Source organism: Gorilla gorilla, chromosome 4, assembly GCF_029281585.2.
Source record: "Gorilla gorilla gorilla isolate KB3781 chromosome 4, NHGRI_mGorGor1-v2.1_pri, whole genome shotgun sequence".
Lineage (NCBI taxonomy): Eukaryota > Metazoa > Chordata > Mammalia > Primates > Hominidae > Gorilla > Gorilla gorilla.
Window position 1 is genome coordinate 120,118,455 of NC_073228.2, and position 23,441 is coordinate 120,141,895.

Consider the following 23,441-nt stretch of genomic DNA (forward strand, 5'->3'; position numbering starts at 1 on the left):
TTAGTCATTCTGTTTAAGAACACCTTGCTTAAGGTGATATTTTTATTTCATGGTAGCAAATAGATTGTTTTGACATATTCAGTATTGACCCATTTAAAGTAGGCATGTTATTTTCAAAAGTGCCATGGCATGTCAGTATCTTGTAAATTCTAACTTACTATATTAAAGAAGTAAACCCTCATGTGCTTTAATGGAGATCACAAAAGAACTTCATTGTCTTGTTCTATGCAAGATTTAGTAAAAAGAGAAAATTAGGTGTTATAGTAATGGTCATGCAAAGCAGTAGCTCATCTGTACAAGAAAATTAATGGTCTTCTAAAATGGCCAGAGATTTGTTTATAACTTCATCTTAATTAATTACATTTTTGGAAAATGAGTTGAATTTAAGATTAGACCCCAGGCTTGAATTTGTCATGTTTTTTATAATGGTATTTTGAAACAAAGTTTGCTAATAGATGTTTAAAAGAGAGTAAGAAAATATTTACATAGGGTTTATTTGTGGAGTAAGTATTGTATCTCTGTCATTATTCAAAAATAGAAAAAAGTTGTGAAGCAACATGTTCTCTTTGTGAATGTTGAAAATTACTAACAACTCTGTGCGATTGGTTTTGTATGCCTTGTGAAGACTTGCCAACTTTGATTTTATTTTTCTCTTTTACTTTTTTCTAGTAAAGCCAAGTCCTACTTGAGAGACATCAGTAGCCTATGGAAATTCGTTGCTTTTCTTTGAAAAGTGCACCTGCATCCAAAACTGAGTAAAAACATATTTCACGAAGAAAACTATAACTAATTAAATTTCTCAGTACTACCTAATTTGCCAATATAACTAGTTTTGGTTAAAAAAGAAGTTGATTATAATGTTCACAACTGTATATTGAACAGAAAAACTGGATGTAATCAGAAATCATAGGTGTACTCATGGAGATGAAAATTGTAGATGTGACCGTTGCTATTTCCTTTTAAGGTTCCCTAATCTTGCCTAGCGTAATGACTGAGTTTTATGGGTATTTGGAGGATTTTCGTGTTCCAGGTGGTGGTGATCCTCCTTATTTTATTTTTTGGTAAGGCTATGAGTAATGTAGATGTGTATTCTGATCATAACTTAGTAAAACTCTTTTATCAAATTGGTCAGTGCAGCCTGCAGCTGGGGACTTCTAAAAACATGTTACCATGACTAGAAATTTTTATTTCAGTGCACTTATTTGACATCTTTCTGGTTATTATTGACCAAAACACCTGACTCCTACCTCTTCTTTCTTTTTATCCATTTTGTTGTCCTTATTTTGCATATTTTTGTATATGCACAGATTTCTGGCTTCCTCATTCCTATCAACAACCAGAATAACTTTTAGTGGTCTAACTTGTATCTTCGCTTATCAACTTAAACTGTTCTTTTTGAAATGTTACCAGTGGGTTCAGTGCTCCTGTCTCTGTTCTCTGTCTTCTGGATCTCTCTTCAACCTTTGGTTCCACTGGCCAGCCATTCTTAACTGTTTCGGTTTCAGAAATATTTTTTCCCTTTAGTTTTATAATAATAATTAACTAATTTTTCTTGAGCACTTACTTTGTATCTTTGACTATTCTAAACACTTTACATGTCATACGATCTTTAACACAATCCTTAGAGATAAGTTTGTATTATGTTTTCCACTTTCAGATAAAGAAGGTAAGACACAGAGAGGTTAATTACTTTGTTTGAGGCCACACTAGTAAGTGGTAGAATCAGGATTCAGACACAAGCAGTCTGACTAAAGAGTTGGTACTTTTCCTCTTTAGATGCTATACTATTCTGATCAGTGTCTCCTCTCATCTTTTTCTGTTTGGATCTAGTTTTGTATATTTTCATTTGCCCTACACTTACCCATTAGGTTAAAATTTCTACATCCCTCAAAACTGCTGAAGTATCAATTAATAATATAGTTTTCAACAGAATAGAAGTTTAATACATGTTGTGAACCAATTTCTTCGTGTTGCCTTTTGAAATTAGATTTAAAGAGAACAGTCATTAACGGCTCAAAGTTAGACCTAAGAGGATTTACAGGTGATGTGTATATGTGTTTTTGTTTTATCCATCATTCTTCAGTTTCTTAATTACCAATACTATACCAAGACAAATGCCTGCATTTCATCATTAACCGTTAAAATATGATTTTCTTAGAGTTGAAGATTGAATTTAGGGCCAGTTTTTTCAAGTACATTAATTATGTTTAAATGTGTAAGTCTACTCATTATAAAAGTGAATTATTTTGTAAGTGTTGGTTATTAAGTCTATGTATTCCCAAGTCTTTTCAGTCTGAAGTGAGCTGCAGATACAATGCCTAAGCATTTTGTCCTTTATATTTTGTACCAGCAAAATGAAAATCATTTTTTATAGCCTCATTACTCATTCCCAAAATGATTTGAGGTACCAGTTAGGTCAATTTGCACAATATCTGGCAATATTTCTATGTCAAATATGTTACAATCTGGTATTTAAAATGGCCACTGTAAGTATTATCAGGCACTATTGTTCCTTTTTAAAAAACAGTATAAAATTTGAAAACAGTGCTTTGGAAATTATGTCTTTAGTGGCTGTAATATAAATGGTTAACCTTACAAAGGGAAAACATTAAATTGTTTGAAATTGGTTTATATTGGTTGTCATGCTAAACATATTTTTTAATAGTTTGCTTATTTGGTTTGATATTGGTTGTCATGATTTAAAATGCTACGGTTGTGTAGAAGTTCTTCACGAATATATAAGCCGTTTTTACTTACACATATATTTTAGAAAATGAATAGTTTATATTTTTGCTGTTGGAGGACTTTTTAAAAACATCTATGAAACACTAAGATACATCTGAATTGGAACTGAGGACTAAGCTCTGATTTTTTATCTTGTCCAAATTCCTACATAAGGGATCTAGAGAGTCATGCCCTACAAACCATAAATTCTCATCAGATGGGTTTTATTTGACCCTATGTATCATGACTTACTTTTCAGTCTGACTCTGGCATAACATTACGAGACAAGGAAAAAATATTTAACCCCAAAATATATTTCCTTGCCATACCTTGAAATTGCCCTGCAAAGTCTCTTGTGGGAAAAATCCACATCTTATAGAGAATCCTGTTTCCCCTTTGTTTTCCTTCCTTTCTTTCCAGATCCAGGCAATAATCAACTAAGAGCCAGGCACCCTTTTAGGTCCGATAAGAAACATTTTACAACCTGCTCTCTCTCTGAAGTCTGCTCTCTGAGAGATTCCTCTGCACAATAAAACTTGGTCTCCACAATCATTTTTCTTACCTGAACATTCCTTTCCATTGATCCCAGGTCTTGAGATAAACTCGACCAATTGTCAACTAGAAAATGTTTAAATTTATCCATAGCCTGGAAGCTCCCCGCGCCCCCACTTTGTGTTCTCCTGCCTTTCTGAATCAAACCAGTGTATTTCTTAAATCTATTTGATTGATATCTCATGCCTTCCTAAAAATATATAAAACCAAAATGTACCCCGACTACCTTGGGCACATGTTCTCAGGACCTCCTGAGGGCTGTGTCACAAGCCATGGTCGCTCATGTTTGGCTCAGAATAAATCTCTTCAAATGTTTTACAGAGTTTGACTCTTTTCGTCGACAGAGCAAACTGTACTTCCTGAAAAGATTAAGAGTTAGAGAGCTAGACTTTATTCAGAGTGTGAACCTATGTACCTATTATGTAAAATGCAAGAGCTTTAGAGCCTTTAATTAAAGGAGTGGCCCCTAAATCAAGTCAAACTCTTCTGTTTCCCAGCTACCTCTTGCTGTATAGGATCCACCTGGCTCTGCTTTCTCAGGTGTACATTCTTAGAGGAATTTTAGTGATTAAAGTACAGGCCTTGGTGCTGGGGGAAGAAAGAGGGTTTTCTTCTGCAGGTTTGTTAAACTGTAATTCAGGTCAAATTTCGAATATATGTATGAAGGCACAGAAGTGTTTAATATTTTAGTTTATTCCCTTTAGTAGTTACAAAAATTACTGCTTAGTGAAAACTTAGCATCAGGATATCCCTTGACTAAAATCTAGGTCTGTAATTTGACAATTCATTTCACAGCACCTGACATTACTGTTACATTCACTGTAGCACTTAGCATGCAAAGATTATATTTTCTACAACTCTCATTCTCCTCTGTTATTGGATGATGCGAGAGCATTAACTACAAAGTCATGTAAAGGTCAAGTCAAGGCTTAATTTGAAAACAGAAGCCTGAGACCCATCCGTTTACATAACAGACACAGCACTGTGGTCTCCTGTATGACTGTTAGGTCTGAGCACTGCCCCATATTGCTAATTTCTCACATTGCTTTTCTTAACATTTTTTTTCTTTAGGAGCTTGATGGAGAGATATACCATTTCTGTCAGGTATTGCAAAATGTCTTGAGCTCCTTGAAAAATAGATGTCATGTAAATGCAAAGTATGGTCAGTTCTTTTAGCTTAAGACATTATTTGATTTTTATAGCAAGTCCATTCCATGTAAATGACATGCAGTCATATAGCTTACCATGAATATGTTCATGTCCTAAAAATCTCAGATACTGCCTATATTCAGAGTAGCTAACATTTAATTTTGTTTTCATGTGTTCTTTAAAAAGAGTAGGGAAAATGTTTTTTATATTATTATGGCTTAATCTCTGGATTTGGTCACCAGTGAAATGAATTTCATAGCCTCATTCTATTACAGACATTTTGTCTGCTTCACAAAATAACACAATTTTGCATTATTGGTGGTCTGTGTTCAAGAGACATTACATCTAAAGAGAGCTAGAAATTGCTATTTAATACTAAGCAATGTGATGTGGGAAAGGAGGCCAACTCTCCACATGCTCTTTCTGCTAGAGCATAATATTCTGCGTATTGACTTTTTTTTTCACTATCCCCAAAAGTCAGGATTTTTCATTAAGTTCTGATAATACCGTTGAAATTGACCTTGATTATTCATGTAAAGGGCCTCTCAGACAACCTATAGGTATGAGAATAGCTTTCAGAATTGTAATCATATTTAGGTTATATTTAAGCAGTGATGTTACACACTTCCCAAAAAGTAATTTATTGGGACGTTTACATAACTCTGTGTACTTAAATTTATCTACTTATTGCTTATTTAAAACATTACACATGAGAGTTTGTGTTTTCCTTACTCACCATTTTCCATACGGCTTTATTTTCCTCTTAGTTTGAAAACTTAAAAAAAATTCAAGTTAGCAAGCATTTATTAAACATCTATTGTATTCAAGGCCCTGGGCTACGTACATGTGGAACATAAAAAATGATGATGATGACAGTGATTGCAAACACTTGCAATAAGTCCTCATATCGCTGTCAAGTAGGTGCTGTTGTTATGCCATATTACAAATGAAGCAGATGAGCCATAGAATATTTCATAATTTGCTCAAGGTCACACAGCCAGTGATTTGGGAAGACTGGCTTAAAACACATGCAGTTCGACACCAGAGATCACACTCTTAACCACTGTGCTATACTAAAATGAAGACAAGATCCTACCCTTAAGAACCTTTCATCCTACTAGAAAAGTGGTAATACATATTCAGAGAAAAAAACAAACAAAAAGAAAACAGTAAGTCAGTATGTGTTAGGTGCTGCATTACTGTCTCAAATATGGAAGACATTGGTGCTCAGAAAGAGATGTATTCCTTTTGGGAGGTGAGGAAGGCCTCCTGGAAGAAGTGTTTTAGCTGACCCTTAAAAAAGTGGCAGGATTTTGTCAAGTGAAATTAATTAGAGGAAGACCTTCTCCTTAAGGGGGCAATGAGAACAAAGGCATTGTTTTCAGGAAAATGCAGTGCCCAAAGTTAATTTGACTATATGAAAAAGAAAAATATTTATACCTATGCAGACCTTTGAATGTAATGCATGTTTTCATTTAAAATTAGAAATTTATATAATTTTTGAGGTATTATGGATCCAAATTGTAGATTTTTTAAAGGTTAAGCTGTTATATTTTTCTTTTTAACTAAAGGGGTATATTTCAATGGAAAGGAGTTGCCCAAACTCAAATCCGCAGCGATGCTAAGGAATAACATATATTTCATATGAAAATGTTATAAAATATTTTATGGATATTGTTTTTTACATCTAATCTTAACATTATCTGTAAGCTGAACTAATAGATCTGAGTTGATGCAGTAGTAGTAAACCTACTTTCTACAGGAACTACGTCTATTACACCCTTGAATTTAAATCTCTTTCCATAACCTGTCGATATTTAAAGTCCAACAAAAGATAGTTGCACTCAGAATAAAAATTTGTTTTCACAGAGAATTTTAGCCCATTATCCCTGATGAACATTGATGCAAAAATCCTCAATAAAACACTGGCAAACTGAATCCAGCAGCACATCAAAAAGCTTAACCACCATGATCAAGTGGGCTTCATCCCTGGGATGCAAGGCTCATTCAACATACGCAAATCAATGAATGTAATCCATCATATAAACAGAACCAAAGACAAAAACCACAAGATTATCTCAATAGATGCAGAAAAGGCCTTTGACAAAATTCAACAGCCCTTCATGCTAAACACTCTCAATAAATTAGGTATTGATGGGGTATATCTCAAAATAATAAGAGCTATTTATGACAGACCCACAGCCAATATCATACTGAATGGATAAAACCTGGAAGCATTCCTTTGAAAACTAGCACAAGACAAGGATGCCCTCTCTCACCACTCCTATTCAACATAGTGTTGGAAATTCTGGCCAGGGCAATCAGGCAGGAGAAACAAATAAAGGGTATTCAATTAGGAAAAGAGGAAGTCAAATGGTCCCTGTTTGCAGATGACATGATTTTGTATTTAGACAACCTCATCGTCTCAGCCCAAAATCTCCTTAAGCTGATAAGCAACTTCAGCAAAGTCTCAGGATACAAAATCAATGTGCAAAAATCACAAGCATTCCTATACGCCAATAACAGACAAACAGAGAGTGAAATCATGAGTGAACTCCCATTCACAATTGCTTCAAAGAGAATAAAATACCTAGGAATCCAACTTACAAGGGATGTGAAGGACCTGTTCAAGGAGAACTACAAACCACTGCTCAATGAAATAAAAGAGGACACAAACAAATGGAAGAACATTCTATGTTCATGGATAGGAAGAATCAATATCATGAAAGTGGCCATACTGCCCAAGGTAATTTACAGATTCAATGCCATCCCCATCAAGCTACCAATTACTTTCTTCACAGAATTGGAAAAAACTACTTTAAAGTTCATATGGAACCAAAAAAGAGCCTGCATTGCCAAGACAATCCTAAGCAAAAAGAACAAAGCTGGAGGCATCACATTACCTGACTTCAGACTATACTAAAAGGCTACAGTAACCAAAACAGCATGGTACTGGTACCAAAACAGAGATACAGACCAATGGAACAGAACAGAGTCCTCAGAAATAATACCACACATCTACAACCATCTGATCTTTGACAAACATGACAAAAACAAGAAACAGGGAAAGGATTCCCTATTTAATAAATGGTGCTGGGGAAACTGGCTAGCCATATGTAGAAAGCTGAAACTGGATCCCTTCCTTACACCTCATACAAAAATTAATTCGAGATGGATTAAAGACTTACATGTTAGACCTAAAACCATAAAAACCCTAGAAGAAAACCTAGGCAATACCATTCAGGACATAGGCATCGGCAAGGACTTCATGTCTAAAACACCAAAAGCAATGGCAACAAAAGCCAAAATTGACAAATGGAATCTAATTAAACTAAAGAGCTTCTGCACAGCAAAAGAAACTACCATCAGAGTGAACAGGCAACCTACAGAATGGAAGAGAATGTTTGCAATCTACCCATCTGACAAAGAGCTAATATCCAGAATCTACAAAGAACTTAAACAAATTTACAAGAAAAAATCATACAACCCCATCAAAAAGTGGGTGAAGGATATGAACAGACACTTCTCAAAAGAAGACATTTATGCAGACAACAGACACATGAAAAAATGCTCGTCATCACTGGCCATCAGAGAATTGCAAATCAAAACCACAATGAGATACCATCTCACACCGGTTAGAATGGCGATCATTAAAAAGTCAGGAAACAACAGGTGCTGGAGAGGATGTGGAGAAATAGGAACACTTTTACACTGTTGGTGAGACTGTAAACTAGTTCAGCCATTGTGGAAGACAGTGTGGCGATTCCTCAAGGATCTAAAACTAGAAATACCATTTGACCCAGCCATCCCATTACTGGGTATATACCCAAAGGAATATAAATCATGCTGCTATAAAGACACACACATATGTTTATTGCGGCACTATTCACAATAGCAAAGACTTGGAACCAACCCAAATGCCCATCAATGATAGACTGGATTAAGAAAATGTGACACACATGCACCATGGAATACTGTGCAGCCATAAAAAAGGATGAGTTCATGTCCTTTGTAGGGACATGGATGAAGCTGGAAACCATCATTCTCAGGAAACTATTGCAAGGACAGAAAACCAAACACCGCATATTCTCACTCATAGGTGGGAATTGAACAATGAGAACACTTGGACACAGAGAGGGGAACATCACAAACTGGAGCCTGTTGTGGGGTGGGGGGAAGGGAAAGGGATAGCATTAGGAGATATACCTAATGTAAATGACGAGTTAATGGGTGCAGCACACCAACATGGCACATGTATACATATGTATCAAACCTGCATGTTGTGCACATGTACCCTAGAGCTTAAAGTATAATAATAATAATTTAAAAAGATAAAAATGATTAAACAGAAAAAAAATTTGTTTTTACTGTCATGAATTTTTCCCACGTTTATGTTTATTAAAAACTGACATAAACAAAACCTGTACAGAAAGTACTCTTTATTATACACTTTATTTCAAAGAACTGAAATAGTGTTTTATGATCATAGTGTTTCTAGAGGAAAGATTTTCTCCCAAGCCTTTAAGGGGAAAGCTAATCCATTTGGAGAAATTTTGGGCCACCCACCAAACCTGTGATTTCCTGCCCCAATTTATGAACCAAGTTATACTGAGATCGTTAGATGGTGTGATTTCTTCTTATGACTTTCACATTTTACTTTATAGGTTATATTGACTTTTAGATTTCAGGTAGTAAAATAAAAAATCTTATGCAGTTCAAGTTAGAAAAATTGGATTAGTCCAAGCCATATTTTCACCTGGTATTTTTTTTCAGGCATTTTAATGTTACTTTTTATTACATTTATAAAATTATATGTTTTAAATTGTATGGTTTTCCCTTATCTTTTTTAAAAATACCATACTGATTCATCTCAAATATTTTAGCCTCTTCTTAAGTTTCCCTTTCCCCCCAACTTTTCCGTAAGCGCACAAAAGAAAGCATTGATTTTTGCCAATTATTTTGGTTGCTGAGGTTGTAAGCCATCTTGGTTTGCATACATGTAGGTTATTAAAGCACCCTTCCTAGTCTGACTTGCCAGTCTTACTTCTCTACCTTTTGTTAGAGGAATAAGGGATGAGGATGAGAGAATTAATATATATTTTTTACCCCATTTCTGCATATTTTAATCCCATCTCCAGAAACCAGGTTAATTTCACCTCTGTCACAAATTTGAAAGGAAGGGAAAAGATGTATTAATTGCCATTTTTATTGTTATTTTCTGACTTTCAAGCCTTCTAATCTAAGGTTAGTAAATGGATAGCATTTTAAAAAATTATTCTTATCTTGACATAATGAAGAATTATGTTTTTAAGTATTTTGTCGATTGTTTCTTATTTCCTACTTTACATTTTTATTTACAGCAAAGTTTTATCGTTTTACTAAAGGGAAGGAGATGGGATGAATGGCAGACTTTAACTGGATGCTTTATTTAGGCTTTTCGAAAGCAAGAAAGTTTGTACATTGTTACAGCTGGGTGTTGGGTTACAGGCTGTTTGTTATATTCATGTATTAGTTCCTGTTATTTTAACATTTTAAATATTTCATAATTGAAAAAGAAAAAATTAGACTGGGACCAGTTTATAGAAGGCTTTAACTTCTAGGCAAAAAAGGTAGAACTTTACAGTTGGTTGTGGAGAAGATATTGACTGTCTTTTGTAGAGAGTGGCATTTCGAAAAACTGAATTTGGCATCTATTTAGAATGGTCTAGAGAATGGAGATACTGATGAAAAGGAATTTTAGCAAATTCAGCATTCTGATTTCTGAAAAATGAGTGCTTAGATTAGGTAGTGGCATGGAGACCAGAAAGAACAGGGATGCTGCTGCTTTATATAATCATTCCCATTATATAAAGGTTATATATAAATTAGGATGGGTACAGTGGCTCACACCTGTAATCCCAGCACTTTGGGAGGCCGAGGTGGATGGATCATGTGAGGTCAGGAGCTCACGACCAGTCTGACGAACATGGTGAAACCCCATCTCTACTGAATACAAAAGAATTAGTTGGGCTTGATGGTGCATACCTGTAATCCAAACTACTTGGGAGGCTGAGACAGGAAAATAACTTGTACCTGGGAGGTGGAGGTTGCAGTGAGCCGAGATCACACCATTACACTCCAGCTTTGGCAACGAGCAAAACTCTGTCTCAAAAAATAGATTATATATAAATAAATAAAATCACGCCATTTAACAATCTCAGTATAACTTGGTTCATAAATTGGGGCAGGAAATCACAGGTTTGGTGGTTGGCCCAAAATTTCTCCAAGTGGATTAGCTTTCCCCTCAAAGGCTTGGGAGAAAATCTTTCCTCTAGAAATACTATGATCATAAAACACTATTTCAGTACTTTGAAATAAAGTGTATAATAAAGAGTACTTTCTGTACATGTTTTGTTTATGTCAGTTTTTAATAAACATAAACGGGAAAATTCACATGATAGTAAAAACAATTTTTTTTTCTGTTTAAGCATTTTTATCTTTTTAAATTTTTATATATTTAATATATAAAATATATATAAAATATAAATATATATTTATATTTATGATTGTATAAAATTCCTATATCTTTATATTATCATTTCTATAACTATTTTAGTAAGCATCCCCAAATAGAAGTTACGGTGTATTACTAATTCTGCTTAATATACTTTGTATACTTTTGTTTCCTATCTCAAATCTAGTTTCTATTATGTAAGTATAAGTACCCTCCATGAATTGGGTTAACATTCTAAACCATGACCAGACTGAGAGCATGACGACTAATGTGGTTTTTACTCCTAAGCTACCAGTATGGAAGATCAATATTTAAGAAGGCATTAGTCATCTGTGTTGCTGAAAATAATGGTTTCACATTAGTCCGGACCAATTTGAAGGAGCCTATGTCTACTTGGAAGAGTTTGATTTGCAGCATAGTCCTTGGCTGCTTCTACAAGATTTGGCAAACTTTTATTTAAGTCAGACCCTGCTTAAATGTCTAAAAGGAAACTCTTAGGCCATTATTTCCCCCTACTTTAAGTAATATTGCTCCATACAAACATTCCACTTTTACAAAATCATTTACTTTTTCCCAACTCTGTGATACAAATGAGTTATCTTTTCATAACCACCAACCTCTCAGTTTTATATTTGTTAGCTCAGATCTGACATGAAAGTAAAAATTACTTATAACCACTTTGAGATTACACAAATTTAACCTGTTCCCATGTTGTATTCAGTCATCTGTGAAATACGAGGGTACTTCAAAAAGGTCAAGGAAAAATTAAATTAAAATATAAAAATAAAAGATGCAAATTTTATTTCTCAACATGGGCTCCATTAAGGTCAAGACACTTTTGTAAGCGATAATACCAGCCATTTAGTCCATCCCTCATTTCTTTTGGAATTGAGGAATTTAGCCATGTCAGTGCAGTCTTTTTGTACATTACTAACTGAAGAAAATAGGTATTCTTTATAGATATTTTTAAGATCAGGAAATAAAAAGTCAGAGGAGGCAAATCTGGTCTGTAAGGTGGATGCTTAATGACTTCCTATTGAAACTCTTGTAAAATTGCTCTTTGTGATTAGAGGAATGAGCAGGAGCTTTGTCGTAGTAGAGGAGGACTCTAGTGAAGCTTTCTTAGGTGTTTTTCTGCCAAAGTTTTGGCTAATGCTCTCAAAACACTTTCATAATAAGCAGATGTTGTCATTCTTTGGCCTCCCAGAAAGTCAGTAGGCAAAATGACTTGAACATCCCAGAACACTGTTGCCATAACCTTTGCTCGTGACTGGACCACTTTCATCTCTTGGTAGCCATTGTTCTGACTGTGCTTTGTCTTCAGGATCATACCGGTAATGCCATATTACATATCCTGTTACCATTCTTGGAAGAAATGCTTCGGAATCTTTATCCCACTCATTTAAATTTTCATTGAAAGCTCTGTTCTTGTCTGCAGTTGATCTGGGTGTTGTAAGAGTTTTGGCATCCATCTAGTGGACAGTTTGCCGAACTTATTTTTCGATCACAATCGTGTAAGCTGAACCAATTGAGATGTCTGTGGTGTTGGCTCTGGTTTCTGCTCTTAATTTCAGTTCTCTTAGGGCATGAACAAGATTATTTTTTGCCTCTCAAATGGATGTGGATGGTCTGTCACTGTGGGCTTCATCTTCAACGTTGTCTCATCCCTTCTTAAAACAAGTTATCCATTTGGAAACTGCTAATTTCTTTTGGGCATTGTCTCCATCAAGTCTTTATAAAACATCAATGATTTCACCACATTTCACCCACAATTCATCATAAATGTGATGTTTGTTCTTGCTTCACTTTTAGAAGAATTCAGTTTGCTCTGATAGGAGCTATTTTTAAATGGATGTCCTATCCTTCTTAGTGCCTCAAACTAGATCCTGTTCAGACATACTGTAAAAAGTTAGTATATTTTGGTGCAAAAGAATTTTGAAATCCATGCATAGTTTTTTCATAATGTGCATTTTTCGAAGAACCCTCCTTGTAATGTATCTTAATTCCCTATTCCATTAAATCTATGATTTTGAACCAGCCATATGTGACCTGTAATCAAAAAGTGATGTTTGATAGATGCTGTCACCATTCTGTCATTTTTCCTCATCCAAGATAGAAGATGTCTTTGAAACCTTTGTATATTTTCCAGCCCTATAAAAGAATTCTACAAAACAATTTCAAGTTCAAAATTATTGAGAACTTTTAAACAGGATATTTAAAAGTTTGTTTTATTAACTTGGCCTAGGTCACAAAACTCATTAATATTAATGACTAGACTACAGAGGCATGTAGCCTGTCTAATCATTAACAGATACAAAACATTAAACCAAATTGTGAAGCTTCGTTATGCTATGAGTCATTCCAGGCAAAGACCAATATAGCAAGCAAAAGCTGAACAGTCCGGTTGAAATGTTTCTGATTTAAGCCTTTGACTTCTGTTTGTAGATGAACTGGAGTTTTGAAACTGACACTCAAATTTTTTATTGACTTCATATGAATAAATGATTCATTAAAATATAATACTTGGAACTAAAGTCATCGTTCAAAAAAGGCATTTATTATTAATAAACTATAGAAAAGAGAAAATTTGAGGGTACAATTTACTTTTTTTTAAAGTATCTTAAAATTGCATTTATTTTCTCTTAGATAACTTTAGATGATATCAATCATTACTAATGTCATAAAATGTATGTAAATATGAGCTAAGTGATGTATTTTATTTACCCAAAGATATGATCTAACAGCCTCTGCAACTGTCACCAACCTTTCCTATAAAACAGCAATATATTAAATGATAGTGAAGAGGGTCTGAAATTTCAACCTTGAGATGCAGTTACACTGTATTCAGTACAGCAGATTTTTACCTAGTTCCACTTATATATCAACAACAGGTCTTTCTAACTGGCAAGTCTTGTGGTAAACATGAGAAATATGGATGCTTATTAGGTCACTTTTGGTAAATAGAACTAATAATTTGAGACATTTGTCTACAATAGAGGTTGGCAAACTTTCTTCTGTAAAGCACCAAATAGTAAATACTTTAAATTTGCAGACTATACAGCTCTGCTGTTACAACACAAAGGTAGGCTTAGACAGTATATAAAAGAATGAGTGTGGCTGTGTTCCAATAAACCTTTATTTACAAAAACTGAAAGTAGGTCAGATTTTTCCCAAAAGCTGAAAGCAGGTCACACTTGGCCTGCGGACTATCAATCCTTGAGCTACATTTGATTGATTTCCTTACTGTATACTCATTCCTCTGTTCAGCTGGGCTTGGCTTTTCCCGATCACTGCACCAAAATACTTTTGCCAGTATCAGTAACATTCTCATCATTGAATTAAAATGAACACTTACCAGTCCTTGTCTCATTTGGATTCTTGGGAGCAGTTGACATTCTAATCAATCTGTCCTTAAAATTTTTTCTTTCTTTAGTGTCCCTGACCTACCTCTAGTTTTTAACCCACCTCTCAAGGCAGTCTCTTAATTATTGGTGTGCCTTAAGGATTTATTATTGATCTTCTTGACACATTTGCCTTAGGCAGTACTTTGTGTTACTATAGCTCTAATTTGTGACTGTTTTTCTCCCTCCTGAGCACTCTGAAGTATTAATCTATAGCCCAGATTCCTAATTTAAATACTGAGTTTGTATATCTAATGGCCTGCTGGTATTTTCTACATGCTTATCCAAAGATACTTCGAAATACCTGTCTTAAACTGAACTTGAAATTCCCAACCTCTGTTTCATCCCCAAGATTACTTCCCTCAATCCCCATTCCATCTCAATGAATGGCCCTACCCATCTTTCAGTTGCCCAAGGCAGATACTTGTGCTTCATCTTTGATTCCTAACTCTTCATCTCACCCATGTCTTTCATTGAAAGAATCAGTTTTGTGGATGTACCTCCAAAATAGCTCTTAAATCTATATATTTGTTATATTCTGTTGCTTCTATGCTAGTTCAAGCCACCATCATCACAAATTTGAATTACTAGTAGACTGCTCTGCTTTTCCCTTTCATGTTCTCTTTTGCTGGTGGGAATATCCCCCATCCTGCTTTATTCCCAATAATTTATCTTTCAGGTATCAGATTAGATATCATTTCTACTAGGAATCCTTTATTGACTCCAGAATGTAGGTGTAGTGTTTGTTCTCTGTGCCCTATACTTTGCCTGTTATGGCAAAGTATATTATTTTGTAACCTCAGTTTATTTGTCTCTATTGGACTCGTAAGCTCAAGGAAAACAAAGATTGTACGCATTGTCTTCGTCATTGCTGTAACCCCAACACCCTAGCGTGTTGCTCGTAAATCTGTGTTGAAAACAAGTGAAATTAGTCTCCATATCCATAAAATACACCATGTTCTGTATAAATCAAAGCACCAGAACATATCTGATGGCTTAATTTGCACTCAAAGTAAGTATATAATTAGAAAGTTGAATAAATTAATGAAATAAAGATGTCATACTTCACAAAGTTGTTTTATGTAGAACATCAGATCCTAAATCATAAGGCATAAACTGCTAATGGCCAGATTTGCTTCGCCATATGTTAATGAGCATACAAGTGATCACTGTGCTTATAAGTAATATAAGTATCCCCTATTCTTATTTAATCCTGGCTCCTTTTAGAGGCAAAGTAAAGAAATAAACTGAAATATATATATATATATGGTACTACCCTTGACCTTAAGGAGCACACTATGTTTTGGAAGCCTTCATTATAAAATGATCGTAAGTACTAACACAGGTATTCTTACTGTGCTGTATAGTACAGCTGTATAGTACAGCTGTGCTGTATAGTACCAAAGCAAGCAGCAGGTGGATAGGAGGGGGAGAGGAAATCAGGCGAGGTTTTGCAGAGGAGGTAACACTTCAGAAGAGTCTTAAAGTATGAGTAAGACATTGCCAGAAAGAAAAATAAAAATTAATTTCAAATAAAATATATATAAGCCTGTGAAGCATGATTCAGAAATATGTTCTTTTTTTTTTTTTTTCTTTTTTGAGATGGACTTCTGCTTTTGTCACCCAGGCTGTAGTGCAATGGCATTATCTCAACTTACTGTAACCTCCACCTCCTGGGTTCAAGCAATTCTCCTGCCCCAGCCTCCCAAGTAGTTGGGATTACACCTGGCTAATTTTTGTATTTTTAGTAGAGACAGGGTTTTACCATTTTGCCAGGTTGGTCTCAAATTCCTGACCTCAGGTGATCCACCCACCTCAGCCTCCCAAAGTGCTGAGATGATTACAGGCGTGAGCCACCATGCCCAGCCGTATCTTCTTAATTGTCAAAGGAAAATCAAAGTGTGTTAGTAGCATTATCATATATTATGTGTAAGCATGTTTTTGTGTCATACATGATTTTTTTAATTCTAAATTTTAAAATCTAACCTTAATTCAGTTATTTAAATTAAGATACAAGCCTTGCTAAACAGAATTTATACTGATACATGCTACAACATGGATACATCTCAAAAATATTACATTGAATGAATGAAACTGGTCACAAAAGACCATTTATATGATCCCATTTAAAACTGATAGGGTTTCCAGAGTAAGGAAATCTGTTAGAACAGAGTAGATTACTGGTTACCTAGGACCTGGAGAGGAGGGAGCAGGGGGTAAGACAGGAGAGTTGGTGGATAATAACTAAAGGGCATAGGGTATCTTTTTGGGATGATGAAAATGTTCCAAAATTAATTGTGGTGATAGTTGCACAACTATATGAACATTCTAAAAACCATTGAATTATGCACTTTAAGTGGGTGAACTGTGTGGGACATGAATATTTCCATAAAGCTGTTACCAAAAAATATAAGTTAAATTCTCCAGTGTTGTTATTTTTACTAAGTTATGAAAAAAACCCATGTTCCATCCTTTATTTAGGTATCATTGTACAAACTGAACTATCAGCTGTTGCTGCATTGAATTTACAGTAGTACACAATAGACATATTTCAAACATAAAATAAAACCTTATTAGCTCCAGATATACCAAGGATTATAGAAATATATCAACTCATTTAAACCATGTACTTTTTAGAATATGCATCATTTGTTCACTTGATTCCAAGAAGATTTTGTGAATCAAAATCAGGTAATTAGGTTAGCAGAGAACTAATGTGCATGGAAAAATGAACTCCAGTTTTTATCAGTCATATGTAGTTGGAAGAGCCTCATTAGAGGTTAAAATTTTCTTCTGGATAGTTACTGCCTTAAATTAACCACATATCCTATCAAATTAGTTATTGTACCTGCCTGTCTTTAGGAATTTGGTTCCACAAGTGTTGGAGGTAAAATAGGATGTTTCCTATTATTATGCTACAGTTTACAATGGATTTTCAGTTGCCTGTTGTATGATAAACTCAGTGCCCTTCATAGCTTGAAGTAAATGCTGAACTTGCCCTTTTTAATTTGTTGAAACAGAGCTTCCATTCACTGATAAGAAGTGTAAATTTAACTAAATTATCAAATTAACACTCATTTCGGTGCACACATTGGTTCTCTTTTCCTTGAAGACTTATGTGACAGCACAAGATAGAGAAAAATTAAGCCTGCACATGTTTTCAATGACCTTTTTCTTACTCTGTGAATTACATTAGGTTATTTCATTCACGATGCCAAATACATAGTAGCTCTTGAAAGTACACATGCATCATTTAAATTTCTGTCTATGAATCTAATGCAGTCATTTTATAAAGAAAAGAGAAACCTAAATATGAATGTTGAGATAATAATCTTTAAAACTACACACTAGAAACAATAGAATTTCAATTTATTGTTTATAATTTACCCAGAATCCCTCAGCCAAGATAGTAACACATGTCTTGAGAAGTTAAATAATGTACCTATTACAAATGATGTTTCAGTAATGAGATATGTACTTATCCTTAGAATAAATTATAAATACTTAGAAAAATATAGCATTACCTATAGTATTTAGTACAGAAAAAGCTCCATTGTTTTTAGCTGTCAATGCTCTTTTCAACCTAGTTTCTCACTGTTAAAAAAGCTTCAAATAATCATATTCAAAACCTCTTAACTTGCTGATTATATTCAGCAAACATAGCTAAATATTTCAGTACCAAAGCTGAAAAATCATAATGGCGTATCAGCACACACATAATAAATTATGGTTAATGAATACTATACAAGGTGTGTTTTGATTGGCTCCAAGTTTGTGATCTGCTCATGGATAGCACATTGTATTTTTAAGAGGAAGGAAAATATAGTGATGATATGACTGCCAAGCATATTGCTTTACACTGGAGCAAAGTGGTATTTTAGCCAAACTCAAAATGTAACATATAGACAACAAGTCAAGTGACCTAATAGCCAAAATGAATATATCTAATTAAACATTTCATGAAAATATTTCATGCGCTCTCTTACACAGTTTTTATACTGAATAAAGGTTTCTGGTCAAAGACAGTTTGTTATGTTGACAGCTAAAACTGTTGTATGTTTTAGCTAAACATGTATAAAACACAAAAGCATTTGCCTTAACCAGCTTGAGGTGGGGACCTTCAAGTGTGAGGTGCTATGTTTTTAAGCTAACTACAGAATAAATACTTAGAGTGTAATTACTATTTAGCCTATATATTTTCTGAGTAAACAAGACTTATAAGACCTGTAAGACTACTACCATTGGGGTCAAATACTACAATATAATTAGAAAATGTTGAAATCATTTAGACAAAATCCACTTATTCTGATATTTTCTATATCCAATATTTTTTTCCTTCAGGGGAAAAATGACTTGATGTCAACTGAACTATACTAAAAGATCTAGCTGAAATCACTGGTGTATGCATGTATGCCCCAGGATGTGCATGCATGCAATTGGAAGCACTGTTGGGAGAACACAAGAGACAACATGAAAAAAGACCCAGAGAGAAGTATGTAAAACCCTACTGGTACTTCTGTACTGCCTGGACATGCAGTGCGTTAAGAGGATATTGAGAGATGAGTCCGTAGGAATCATGGGCCAGAGTTTGGAAGTCTTGAATGCTATGCTAACAAGTTTAGAGTTTTTGCTGCTTACATTCTTAAATAGGTAATCATTTTGTTAAACTGTACTTTTCAAAAATTAAAAGTTATTTGATTGATTTCACAGTGGGAAAATGCCTTTTGTTGTGTATTCCATGTATTTGTTGCAGTTGGCCTTTTGTAACTTTTATCAAACTTTGATGTAAGCTCAGGAGTTTCCGTCTGCCCAGTGCCCTTCTTAAAGAATGGGGACATTCCTGTGAGGTTTTGGAAACTTCTGGACTGCATAATATTTTAATGAAGTCTTTGGAATCACAGGGCTTGAGGTAGCAACAGAGATCAGCTGAAATTCAGGTGAAAATGATAATTATGTAGTATATTCCCTGGACTAACTTTTTTTATTTGTTTCATATTAGAATTTTAACCTGAATGAAACCTAGCTTTTTAACTTGGCAATGGTATTGCATTGATGTTTGTAAAATACTCACAGTGGCTGTGAAAATTTTGTTGGTCTAATTGGTGTAACAGATATAAAGAGATTTGATTACATTTTTTCAGACCATTTTTGAGAAACTGAAGACTTTAACCTTGCATTACCTCTTATTATTAAGACAGTGTGACACCCCATCAGCTATATTTATCAAAATACCCTCAGCAAAGCTTTTAAATATTTCTGTATAGAATGAGTTACTGAATGGAAGTAATTGTGCAAACTGATTAGGACATAGGTTCTATGTATTATCTTGATATACAGGTGAAAGTGCTATAACAATCTGAAGTTACCACAGTAATGCAATGGAAAGAACAATGACATGTTTCACTTTTATGTATTTTATGAGTTATTTCACCTTTATGGGCGCCATTTTCCTCATTTATTAAATAAGAGGATTGGGCAAGGATACTGCTGAAGTGTTTTCTTACTGACATTTCGTGGTTCTGCCTACTTCCATTCACTAGTTTAACTTGCATACATAGGTGTACTTTTCAACATTCTTGAATCATAGAATTGGAAAGAATCTTGGGTAGTCAGGCTGCCTCACAGAAAAGTGGAAATTTATTCATTCACTCTGCCTAGGATGCTTTGCTTGTACTTTCTCAGGCTGGTGCCCTTTGAGCCAGAGCTGGTTGTGACATCAATTATTATCCCTTTGGTTGCCAAGATTGATTTCATGGATTGGAGAGATGGGAAGAGAATCTTATTCTCCCTCGTTGCCGCACATACAGTTCTTCCCATATTTGGGAGCTTAGTTATAAAGGGCAACCTGCAGACATAGAGAAGGATCTTTCTTTGGTTAAGAGTCTATTCCTTGCCATGGTACATTCATCTTTGTATCATGAGCACTTTTCTCGGGCAGCACATGTTACTCTTTAAATGTTTACTGAATGACTGAATATAGTGGATGACAGAAATGACTAACAGTTGTAAATATAAGTAGAGTTTCATGGTTTGTTTAGCCTATGGTGGAGCTGAAATTATATCTCTAGGTTTTTGAACAATGATGCTTAGTAAAGATTGTCAACAAATAGTAATAGAGATATTGGAATATGTTTATAATCATCTATAATTATATAGTTATAGAGAATATATCTGTAGACGTATTTAATAAATGGTGCCTGATGAGTTTTGTTTTATAAACTCATTCAGTAAGACTTGAAATATTATTTGCATTTTATCTCTGCCTTTTATTTCTGTAACTAAAAAGAAAACTTCCTCTTTAAGTACCTACCAAAGTATTTTTACATTCAACTTGGACAAGAGTTTAGTACTATTTCTTTTACTGAAATATTCTATCTCCTGATTTTCTAGTTGAAAAGATAGTTGTATCATTTCTAATTCTGATATGCAATTTAAGGTTTAAAGCTAAGCAATGTAAATTTGGTTTAATTCTTATCTAGTTTATATCTGTATTATTTAGAGGATATTTCTGCTTGGGTAATTTGTGAAGAGGTTAATGCATTTCTGTCTTGAAAAATGTATATGTGTTCCTAATTCCTAACTAATGGGAAAACAGAGGGTATTTTTAGTGTCAGCTTTCATTAAGTCAGACCTTTCTGAAGACCTTACTGAATTCTGTTTCCATGGGAATTTTGCTAATGGGTATGTGCAACATTATCTAGGTACTCATAGATAGGATTACAAATTAAAAAGGAATGGGTGGTGAGCAAACACATCTTTCTTCTCTTTTAAGAAATTGACAGAATATTAATCTTTGCACTTTCATTTTCACTTTCGTTTCACTTTGCATTGTTTTTAGATTAGGTGCAGAAAGTCCAAGTTTGGTACTAATGCATGAGATCAGCATAGACAATATAAGTAATGGATTTATTAAGTAAGTTCTTAGTTGTAATCTTATACGTACAAGCAGAAGAGAGAAAGTCTTCCAGTTTCTCTATATTTAGTTAACAATATTAGTGACTTCAGTGGGTTTTACAGGAAAATGGAAAATTTAAAAATAAGCCATCTAGTTGTATTGCGTGTATACTCATTTACTGATTTATTTTGATTCATGTAATGCATGTGCACTGTACATTTCAAAATACTGTGCAGAAAACATTAATGAAGCTGGTGATATTCAACATTTATTGAACACCTACATACCCTGGATACTGGAATTTCCTTATGGCTCAGCCTCAGGCTACCTCTGTTTTCATACTACTACTTTTTTTCTTTTTTTTTTTTTTTTTTGGTCCCATATGATCTGGGAAAATACATTCTTTTCCTGGGCAATTTCATGTACTTTCATGGTTTTAAATATCATCAATATATCAGTGACTCCCAATTTCTCTTTTCTGGCTCTCCAGACGTATATTTTCAAGGAAATCTTGCAGATATATCAAGCTAATTGTGTCTGAAACTGTACTTTGGATCCTGCCCTTCTTCAGATCTGCAGCTCTAAGAATTTCTAATCTCAGTTCCATCCCTCCAGCTTCTGCCAGAAACCTGAGAGTCATTTTTGACTCGTTTTATTTTTTGACTACCCTTCATCCCAATTCAAATCTGTCATCAAGTGCTGTCTCATCTACCTGTAAACATTACCTCAGAATTTTTCACTTTTCTCTATCATTGCTGCCATCACATTTGATCAAGCCACTGTGTCTTGCCTGGACTAATGTAGTAGCCTCCAAACTGGTTTCTCCACCTACAGTTCAGCCAGTTCTAATTCATTTCCAAATAAAAGCCAAAGTAAGTTCTTAAATATGTAAACATAATTATATCACTCTTATATCTAAAACTCTATAATGCTTTTACATTGCCCTTATGATGAAGATCTCTTTTATCTATCCCAGAAGAGGTGATTGGTCTTATATTAGCTTCCTAGGGTGACCATAACAAAGTAACACAAACGAGGTAGCTTAAACAACAGAAAATTATTTTATCACAATTCTGTAGGCTAGAAGACTAAAATCAATTTGGTTTCTTCTAAAGCATCTCTCCTTGGCTTGTAAATGGTTGTTTTTCTCTGGTGTCTTTGCATGGTCTTCCCTTTGTATTATCTGTATCCTTGTCTCTTATTAAGGATACCATTCATTTGGATTAGGGGCCACCCTCATTGACTACATTTTACCTTAATTACCTCCAAGCTCTGTCTCCAAACAAAGTCACCTCCTGTGGTACTAGGCGTTAGGACTTCAACTTAAAAATTTTGAGAACACAGAATTCAGACCATAACAGAGCCTAAACTCATAGTTGATAGACGAGGAATAAACATGTACACATAGGAGCAGAGACTTCTGGTGGGTTTTGTGGGAACTAAGCAAGTTAGATTAGAGAAGATTCTGTAGAACCAAGAATGGAGACTAAGAAAAATGTTATGCTGCTTTATTCTCCCTTAAGCAGGTATCATTTGCAGTAGCCTCCAAAACATCTTACATATAAATGCTTTTATCTCAAGAGGAATCATGCAATACTGCGGATGACTCAGTACAAATCCATCACCTCTCCTACAAAAACAACCATTCTACCTACAACAAAAACAATGACAGCAATAAAACAAAAACTCTACCTTATTTACTGACTTCATCTTTATGTTTTAAAACTTATTCATTTGTATGGAAGGGTGTGTATGTATATCAGTATCTTGGCCTATCTAGCTATCACAAAATAACAACTTTTTTTTTTTTTTTTTTAAGACAGAGTCTTGCTCTGTCACCCAGGCTGGAGTGCAGAGGCACAGTCTTGGCTCACTGCAACCTCCACCTCCCGGGTTCAAGCGATTCTCCTGCCTCATCCTCCTGAGTAGCTGGGATTACAGGCACCCACCACCACGCCCGGCTAATTTTTGTATTTTTAGTAGAGACAGGGTTTCACCATGTTGTCCAGGCTGGTCTCGAACTCCTGACATCAGGTGATCTGCCTGCCTTGGCCTCCCAAAGTGCTGGTATTACAGGCGTAAGCCTCAAAATAAGACCTGTTATTTTGAGGCCTGGCCTCAAAATAACAACTTTTTAACCAAATCTGATCAATGTTTCGTATTAGTCTTACTGCATAATGGCAGTATCCATTGATATTGCTGTTAAACAACCAATAAAAAGTCCTTC

At 34.7% G+C, this 23,441-nt stretch overlaps 1 protein-coding gene across 7 annotated transcripts in view; it reads left to right on the forward strand.

The window, feature by feature from the left end:
* Positions 1-23,441, forward strand: part of COMMD10 (COMM domain containing 10) — a 218,753-nt gene that overhangs the window by 185,768 nt on the left and 9,544 nt on the right. For 2 of the 7 annotated variants that reach the window (XR_010133920.1, XR_010133921.1), the window contains exon 6: positions 18,661-18,811. The exons of the other annotated variants lie outside the window; for them this stretch is intronic. The gene's annotated coding sequence lies outside the window, so the exon portion shown is untranslated. The remainder of the gene's footprint in view (positions 1-18,660; positions 18,812-23,441) is intronic. 7 annotated transcript variants of the gene reach the window in all.